The following is a 7,300-nucleotide window of genomic DNA, read 5'->3' on the forward strand; positions in this document are numbered from 1 at the left end:
GCTAAATAGGACTCTATTTTCACCAAAAGGGTGGCAGGCAAGGCACTTTGTTACTTGTCCACTGCTTGTCCACTGCTCCCTCCTCTGCTGTGGTTGGGCAGGCAATCCTCTGTAACTTGTGGCAGAGCCTCTGCCACAGAGGTGACCAGTGTGAGCTCCCCAGAGGCATGCAGACCTACAGCGGGTGCTGTCCAAGGCACCATTCAGCCTGTTCAACATAAAAATATATGGATAGTGTATGATATCATTGATGAACGTTGTAGAACCAGCCATCTCTCCGAACTACGCAGCCAGCGAAGAAGGAAACTTCTTAAGGATGCCACCATCGGCAATACCAGCTTTGAAAGAGACACAAGGGTACACATCATGCTCTGAGCATCATGGAATCAGGGCAGTGTTCTGTTTCATACCTGAGAGAAATACTGATCCGCTCATGATGCTTGTTGTTTGGGTCCACGGTGACATCAGCATGAATAACATCACAGAGCTCAGAGCATTCATCGTCAGGAACTTTGAACAGAGAGCATTCATCTTTTCTTGTACATTACTCATAACACAGTTTTTGTCATACCCATTTGATAATCAGTGCTTTTTAAATACAACAGAGACATTTTTAGAATACGTGTTTGATCAATATGTTGCTCAACAAAATATTAAGAACTCTGTCTTTTCAATTGAAGTTTCTCTTACATCAAAGAGTCATGGCATTGTGGAGTCGGTTAATGTAGTGTTTTCAAAAATCCATACATTTTTCAAGCACCAAAATGATAGTCACAACAATGTCATCCAATAAGTTCTAACTGTTAGTAGTGCACATGATGGTGACATACTTATAACATACAACATACAGTGAGGGAAAAAAGTATTTGACCCCCTGCTGATTTTGTACGTTTGCCCACTGACAAAGAAATTATCAGTCTATAATTTTAATGGTAGGTTTATTTCAACAGTGAGAGACAGAATAGCAACAAAAAAATCCAAAAAAACGCATGTCAAAAATGTTATAAATTGATTTGCATTTTAATGAGGGAAATAAGTATTTGACCCCCTCTCAATCAGAAAGATTTCTGGCTCCCAGGTGTCTTTTATATAGGTAACGAGCTGAGATTAGGAGCACACTCTTAAAGTGCTCCTAATCTCAGTTTGTTACCTGTATAAATGACACCTGTCCACAGAAGCAATCAATCAATCACATTCCAAACTCTCCACCATGGCTAAGACCAAAGAGCTCTCCAAGGATGTCAGGGACAAGATTGTAGACCTACACAAGGCTGGAATGGGCTACAAGACCATCGGCAAGCAGCTTGGTGAAATGGAAGAAACACAAAATAACTGTCAATCTCCCTTGGCCTGGGGCTCCGTGCAAGACCTCACCTCGTGGAGTTGCAATGATCATGAGAACGGTGAGGAATCAGCCCAGAACTACACTGGAGGATCTTGTCAATGATCTCAAGGCAGCTGGGACCATAGTCACCAAGAAAACAATTGGTAACACACTACGCCGTGAAGGACTGAAATCCTGCAGTGCCCGCAAGGTCCCCCTGCTCAAGAAAGCACATATACATGCCCGTCTGAAGTTTGCCAATGAACATCTGAATGATTCAGAGGACAACTGGGTGGAAGTGCTGTGGTCAGATGAGACCAAAATGGAGCTCTTTGGCATCAACTCAACTCGCCGTGTTTGGAGGAGGAGGAATGCTGCCTATGACCCCAAGAACACCATCCCCACCATCAAACATGGAGGTGGGAACATTATGCTTTGGGGGTGTTTTTCTGCTAAGGGGACAGGACAACTTCACCGCATCAAAGGGACGATGGACGGGGCCATGTACCGTCAAATCTTGGGTGAGAACCTCCTTCCCTCAGCCAGGGCATTGAAAATGGGTCGTGGATGGGTATTCCAGCATGACAGTGACCCAAAACACACGGCCAAGGAAACAAAGGAGTGGCTCAAGAAGAAGCACATTAAGGTCCTGGAGTGGCCTAGCCAGTCTCCAGACCTTAAACCCATAGAAAATCTGTGGAGGGAGCTGAACGTTCGAGTTGCCAAACGTCAGCCTCGAAACCTTAATGACTTGGAGAAGATCTGCAAAGAGGAGTGGGACAAAATCCCTCCTGAGATGTGTGCAAACCTGGTGGCCAACTACAAGAAACGTCTGACCTCTGTGATTTGCCACCAAGTACTAAGTCATGTTTTGCAGAGGGGTCAAATACTTATTTCCCTCATTAAAATGCAAATCAATATATAACATTTTTGACATGTGTTTTTCAGGATTTTTTGGTTGTTATTCTGTCTCTCACTGTTGAAATAAACCTACCATTAAAATTATAGACTAATCATTTCTTTGTCAGTGGGCAAACGTACAAAATCAGCAGGGGATCAAATACTTTTTTCCCTCACTGTACATTCCGCCACTGTGTGTGAACGCAACAGCAGCCAAGTTAGTTCCGATGGAGAGGAAGATCCTGCAAGATTGTCAGTTTTCATGTAAATACATTTGCATAATTTTGCAAGTGAAAGGTTCAAAGGCACATGTTATGATAGATTGTTTGAGAAGGAAATTGTCCAAGCAGAAGCACATTAACAAAGTAAATATCTATGTAACATAGCAGATTTATCAAAGCATTGGTGGACGTACATAATGGGCAGAGGTTACAAATGGGTTTTTAAGTGACACATTTTACAAGTTTTGGATCCCTTGATGTTAAATGGAGTATGTAATACCATATTAGATTATGTCACATTTACCAATGCACCCTACATACGGACCTGTTATGTCACCTTTTATACAACCTTTATAGAGTTTGACATAAGTTTGAAAATTAGTAAAAACCTTTTTAACGCTATATAAAGCCTTTCTGGGGGGGGGGGGGATCAGCTTTAATATTCCAGATAGATTTAGGGTTTTATCAAGTGAATTGTTTGCATCATTTGTAATACCCCTTATTTGTTTATTCCCCCCCATCACTACCACCCCTCCCTTGATTGGAGTAAGCTAACAATACATCCTCTACAGCTACTTACAGTGATTTTCACTCATATACTGTATACAGTACATGTGTAACCGATGTGAAATGGCTAGTTAGTTAGCGGTGGTGCGCGCTAATAGCGTTTCAATCGGTGACGTCACTCGCTCTGAGACTTGAAGTAGGGTTTCCCCTTGCGTTGCAAGGGCAGTGGCTCTTGTGGCGCGATGGGTAACGATGCTTCGGTGGGTGTCAGTTGTTGATGTGTGCAAGGGTCCCTGGTTCGAGCCCGGGTTGGGGCGAAGAGAGGGACGGAACCTACACTGTTACACATGTAGTTAACTAATTATGCATATATTCCTAATTTCCTCTTTCTGCAAGTGCTGGATTTCCACCCACAGTGGACAATCCACCATCCATTCTTATCTTAATTCCAACCCTCCGATGTCCACAGGTTAACCCATCTTTCCCAGTATAATACCATTTTGCTATTTCCTTTTGCAATACATCCCTCCATTTTACTGTAGTATCTTACGGGGGTCTTGAACCTCCCTATTTGTAACATTTCTACTGATATTGCCCTAAAGATAAATATTTTACCCAAAAGTATAATGACATTTCCCATTGATTGATTGTGTTTTTTCAGATCCCCAAACAATACAGTTTGCAGATCCATCTGAACTCTGATATTATGACATAACAACCATTCTTGGACCTGACTCCAGTGTGCCACAGATGGACAGTACCAGAAAATATATTCTATTGATTCTGTTTGCTTGTGGCAGTATGCACAGGGCTGACTGTTCAACGCCCTATATATTGAGCATTCTTTTTGTAGCAAGTGTTTTATATAACAACTTAAATTGAAATGAACAGATTGATATGTCAATTGTTGTTTTATATGTCAGTTCATAGACCCAATGCCAAGGTATTAGGACATCAAAGACCTGTTTCCAACTGATTGGAATTCTATGCGGCATAGCTGTCAAACCTTTTGGCTTTAAGTGAAACATAATTTTTATTTATACTAATCATTTTAAGCCATGTATGGTTTTTAATGAGTGGCAGACAGACTAATTCTTACATTTCTTCCTTAAGTAATTGCCTCTTTCAATTATGTGGCAGAGGCGCAGAGTTGGTTATCATTTTGTATTGAGCATACACCTCCATACTCTGTTGTTAGTTGCTTGTGTGACATTTATTTTTTTTCAAAATTACAAATCAAATCAAATGTTATTGGTCACATACACATGGTTAGCAGATGTTAATACGAGTGTAGCGAAATGCTTGTGCTTCTAGTTCCGACCATGCAGTAATATCTAACAAGTAATCTAACAATTTCACAACAACTACCTTATACACACAAGTGTAAAGGAATGATTAAGAATATGTAGATATAAATATATGGATGAGCGATTGCCGAACGGCATAGGCAAGATGCAGTAGATGGTATAGAGTACAGTATATACATATGAGATGAGTAATGTAGGTTATGTAAACATTATATAAAGTGGCATTGTTTAAAGTGACTAGTGATACATTTATTACATCCAATTTTTAATTATTAAAGTGGCTAGAGATTTGAGTCAATATGTTGGCAGCAGCCACTCAATGTTAGTGATGGCTGTTTAACAGTCTGAGATAGAGTTGAGATAGAAGCTGTTTTTCAGTCTCTCGGTCCTCGCTTTGATGCACCTGACCTCGCCTTCTGGATGATAGCGGGGTGAACAGGCAGTGGCTCGGGGGGTTGTTGTCCTTGATGATCTTTTTGGCCTTCCTGTGACATCGGGTGGTGTAGGTGTCCTGGAGGGCAGGTAGTTTGCCCCCGGTGATGCGTTGTGCAGACCTCACTACCCTCTGGAGAGCCTTGCGGTTGCGGGTGGAACAGTTGCCGTACCAGGCGGTGATACAGCCTGACAGGATGCTCTCGATTGTGCATCTGTAAAAGTTTGAGTGTTTTTGGTGACAAGCCAAATTTCTTCAGCCTCCTGAGGTTGAAGAGGCGCTGTTGTGCCTTCTTCACCACACTGTCTGTGTGGGTGGACCATTTCAGTTTGTCCGTGATGTGTACGCCGAGGAACTTAAAACTTTCCACCTTCACCACTACTGTCCCGTCGATGTGAATGGGGGGTGCTCCCTCTGCTGTTTCCTGAAGTCCACGATCATCTCCTTTGTTTTATTGACGTTGAGTGTGAGGTTATTTTCCTGACACCACACTCCGAGGGCCCTCACCTCCTCCCTGTAGGCCGTCTCGTCGTTGTTGGTAATCAAGCCTACCACTGTAGTGTCGTCTGCAAACTTGATGATTGAGATGGAGGCGTGCATGGCCACGCAGTCATGGGTGAACAGGGAGTACAGGAGAGGGCTGAGAACGCACCCTTGTGGGGCCCCAGTTTTGAGGATCAGCGGGGTGGAGATGTTGTTTCCTACCCTCACCATCTGGGGGCGGCCCGTCAGAAAGTCTAGGACCCAGTTGCACAGGGCGGGTTCTAATGACGAGTTTGGTGTTAAATGCTGAGCTGTAGTCGATGAACAGCATTCTTACATAGGTATTCCTCTTGTCCAGATGGGTTAGGCCAGTGTGCAGTGTGATTGCGATTGCATCGTCTGTGGACCTATTGGGGCGGTAAGCAAATTGGAGTGGGTCTAGGGTGTCAGGTAGGGTGGAGGTGATATGATCCTTGACTAGTCTCTAAAGCATTTCATGATGACGGAAGTGAGTGCTACGGGGCGATTGTCATTTAGCTCAGTTACCTTAGCTTTCTTGGGAACAGGAACAATGGTGGCCCTCTTGAAGCATGTGGGAAGCCGTCTGGGATAGGAATTGATTGAATATGAATATGTTCGTAAACACACCAGCCAGCTGGTCTGCGCATGCTCTGAGGACACGGCTAGGGATGCCGTCTGGGCTGGCAGCCTTGCAAGGGTTAACACGTTTAAATGTTTTACTCACGTTGGCTGCGGGGAAGGAGAGTCCACAGGTTTTGGTAGCGGGCCATGTCGGTGGCACTGTATTGTCCTCAAAGTGAGCAAAGAAGTTGTTTAGTTTGTCTGGGAGCAAGACATCGGGTCCGTGACAGGGCTGGTTTTCTTTTTGTAGTCCGTGATTGACTGTAGACCCTGCCACATTTTTCGTGTCTGAGCCGTGTCTGAGCCGTCTACTTTGTCTCTATACTGACGCTTAGCTTGTTTGATTGCCTTGCGGAGGGAATAGCTACACTGTTTGTATTCGGTCATGTTGCCCTGATTAAAAGCAGTGGTTCGCGCTTTCAGTTTTGCGCGAATGCTGCCATCAATCCACGGTTTCTGGTTGGGGAAGGTTTTCATTGTCGCCGATGCACTTGCTAATAAACTCGCTCACCGAATCAGCATATACATCAATGTTGTTGTTCAACGCTATCCGGAACATATCCCAATCCACGTGATCGAAGCGATCTTGAAGTTTTGCTGTAATATTTGATCTACCTTTTCTGGTGGATGAAATTTAAATTGCAGCCAACTCTGTATGGCTTTTATTTTAAAAGGAAGACACTTTAAATAGGATTACACTGTCAATCCACCAAAAATGTGCGGTTTTAATCTGCAAAAAGGCAAAGAGCCCCATCCTAAATATATGATGTGCCTCTCTTAAAAGCCTTCTGGAAAACCCGTTTGGATTTATAGTTTCTGTATGTGCCTTAATATTCAAAACATTTAGTCCTCCACAATTATGCATTCAGAAAGTATTCACGTTCCCCTTAACTTTTTCCACATTTTGTTGTGTTACAGCCTGAATTTAAAATGGATTCAATTGAGATTTTGTGTCACTGGCCTATAAACAATACCCCATAATGTCAAAGTGGAATTATGGTTTTAGACATTTATACAAATAAATGAAAATCTGAAATGTCTTAAGTCAATAAGTATTCAACCCCTTTGTTATGGTAAGCCTAAATAAGTTCAGGAATAAAACATTTTAACAACAAATCACATAATAAGTTGCATTGATTTTTTTAATAACTACCTAATTTCTGTCCCCCACCCATACAATTATCTGTAAGGTCCTTCAGTCGAGCAGTGCATTTCAAATACAGATTCATCCACAAAGACCAGGGAGGTTTTCCAATTACTTGCAAAGAAGGGTACTTATTGGTACAGGGTAAAAAAAAGCAGAAATGGAATATCCCTTTGATCATGGTGAAGTTATTCATTAAACTTGGTGTATCAATACACCCAAAGATACAGGTGTCCTTCCTAACTCAGTTGCCGGAGAGGAAGGAAACCGCTCAGGGATTTCACCATGAGGCCAATGGTGACATTAAAACAATTTACAGAGTTTAATGGCTGTGATAGG

The sequence above is a fragment of the Salmo trutta genome, chromosome 12 (genome assembly GCF_901001165.1).
Source record: "Salmo trutta chromosome 12, fSalTru1.1, whole genome shotgun sequence".
NCBI lineage: Eukaryota > Metazoa > Chordata > Actinopteri > Salmoniformes > Salmonidae > Salmo > Salmo trutta.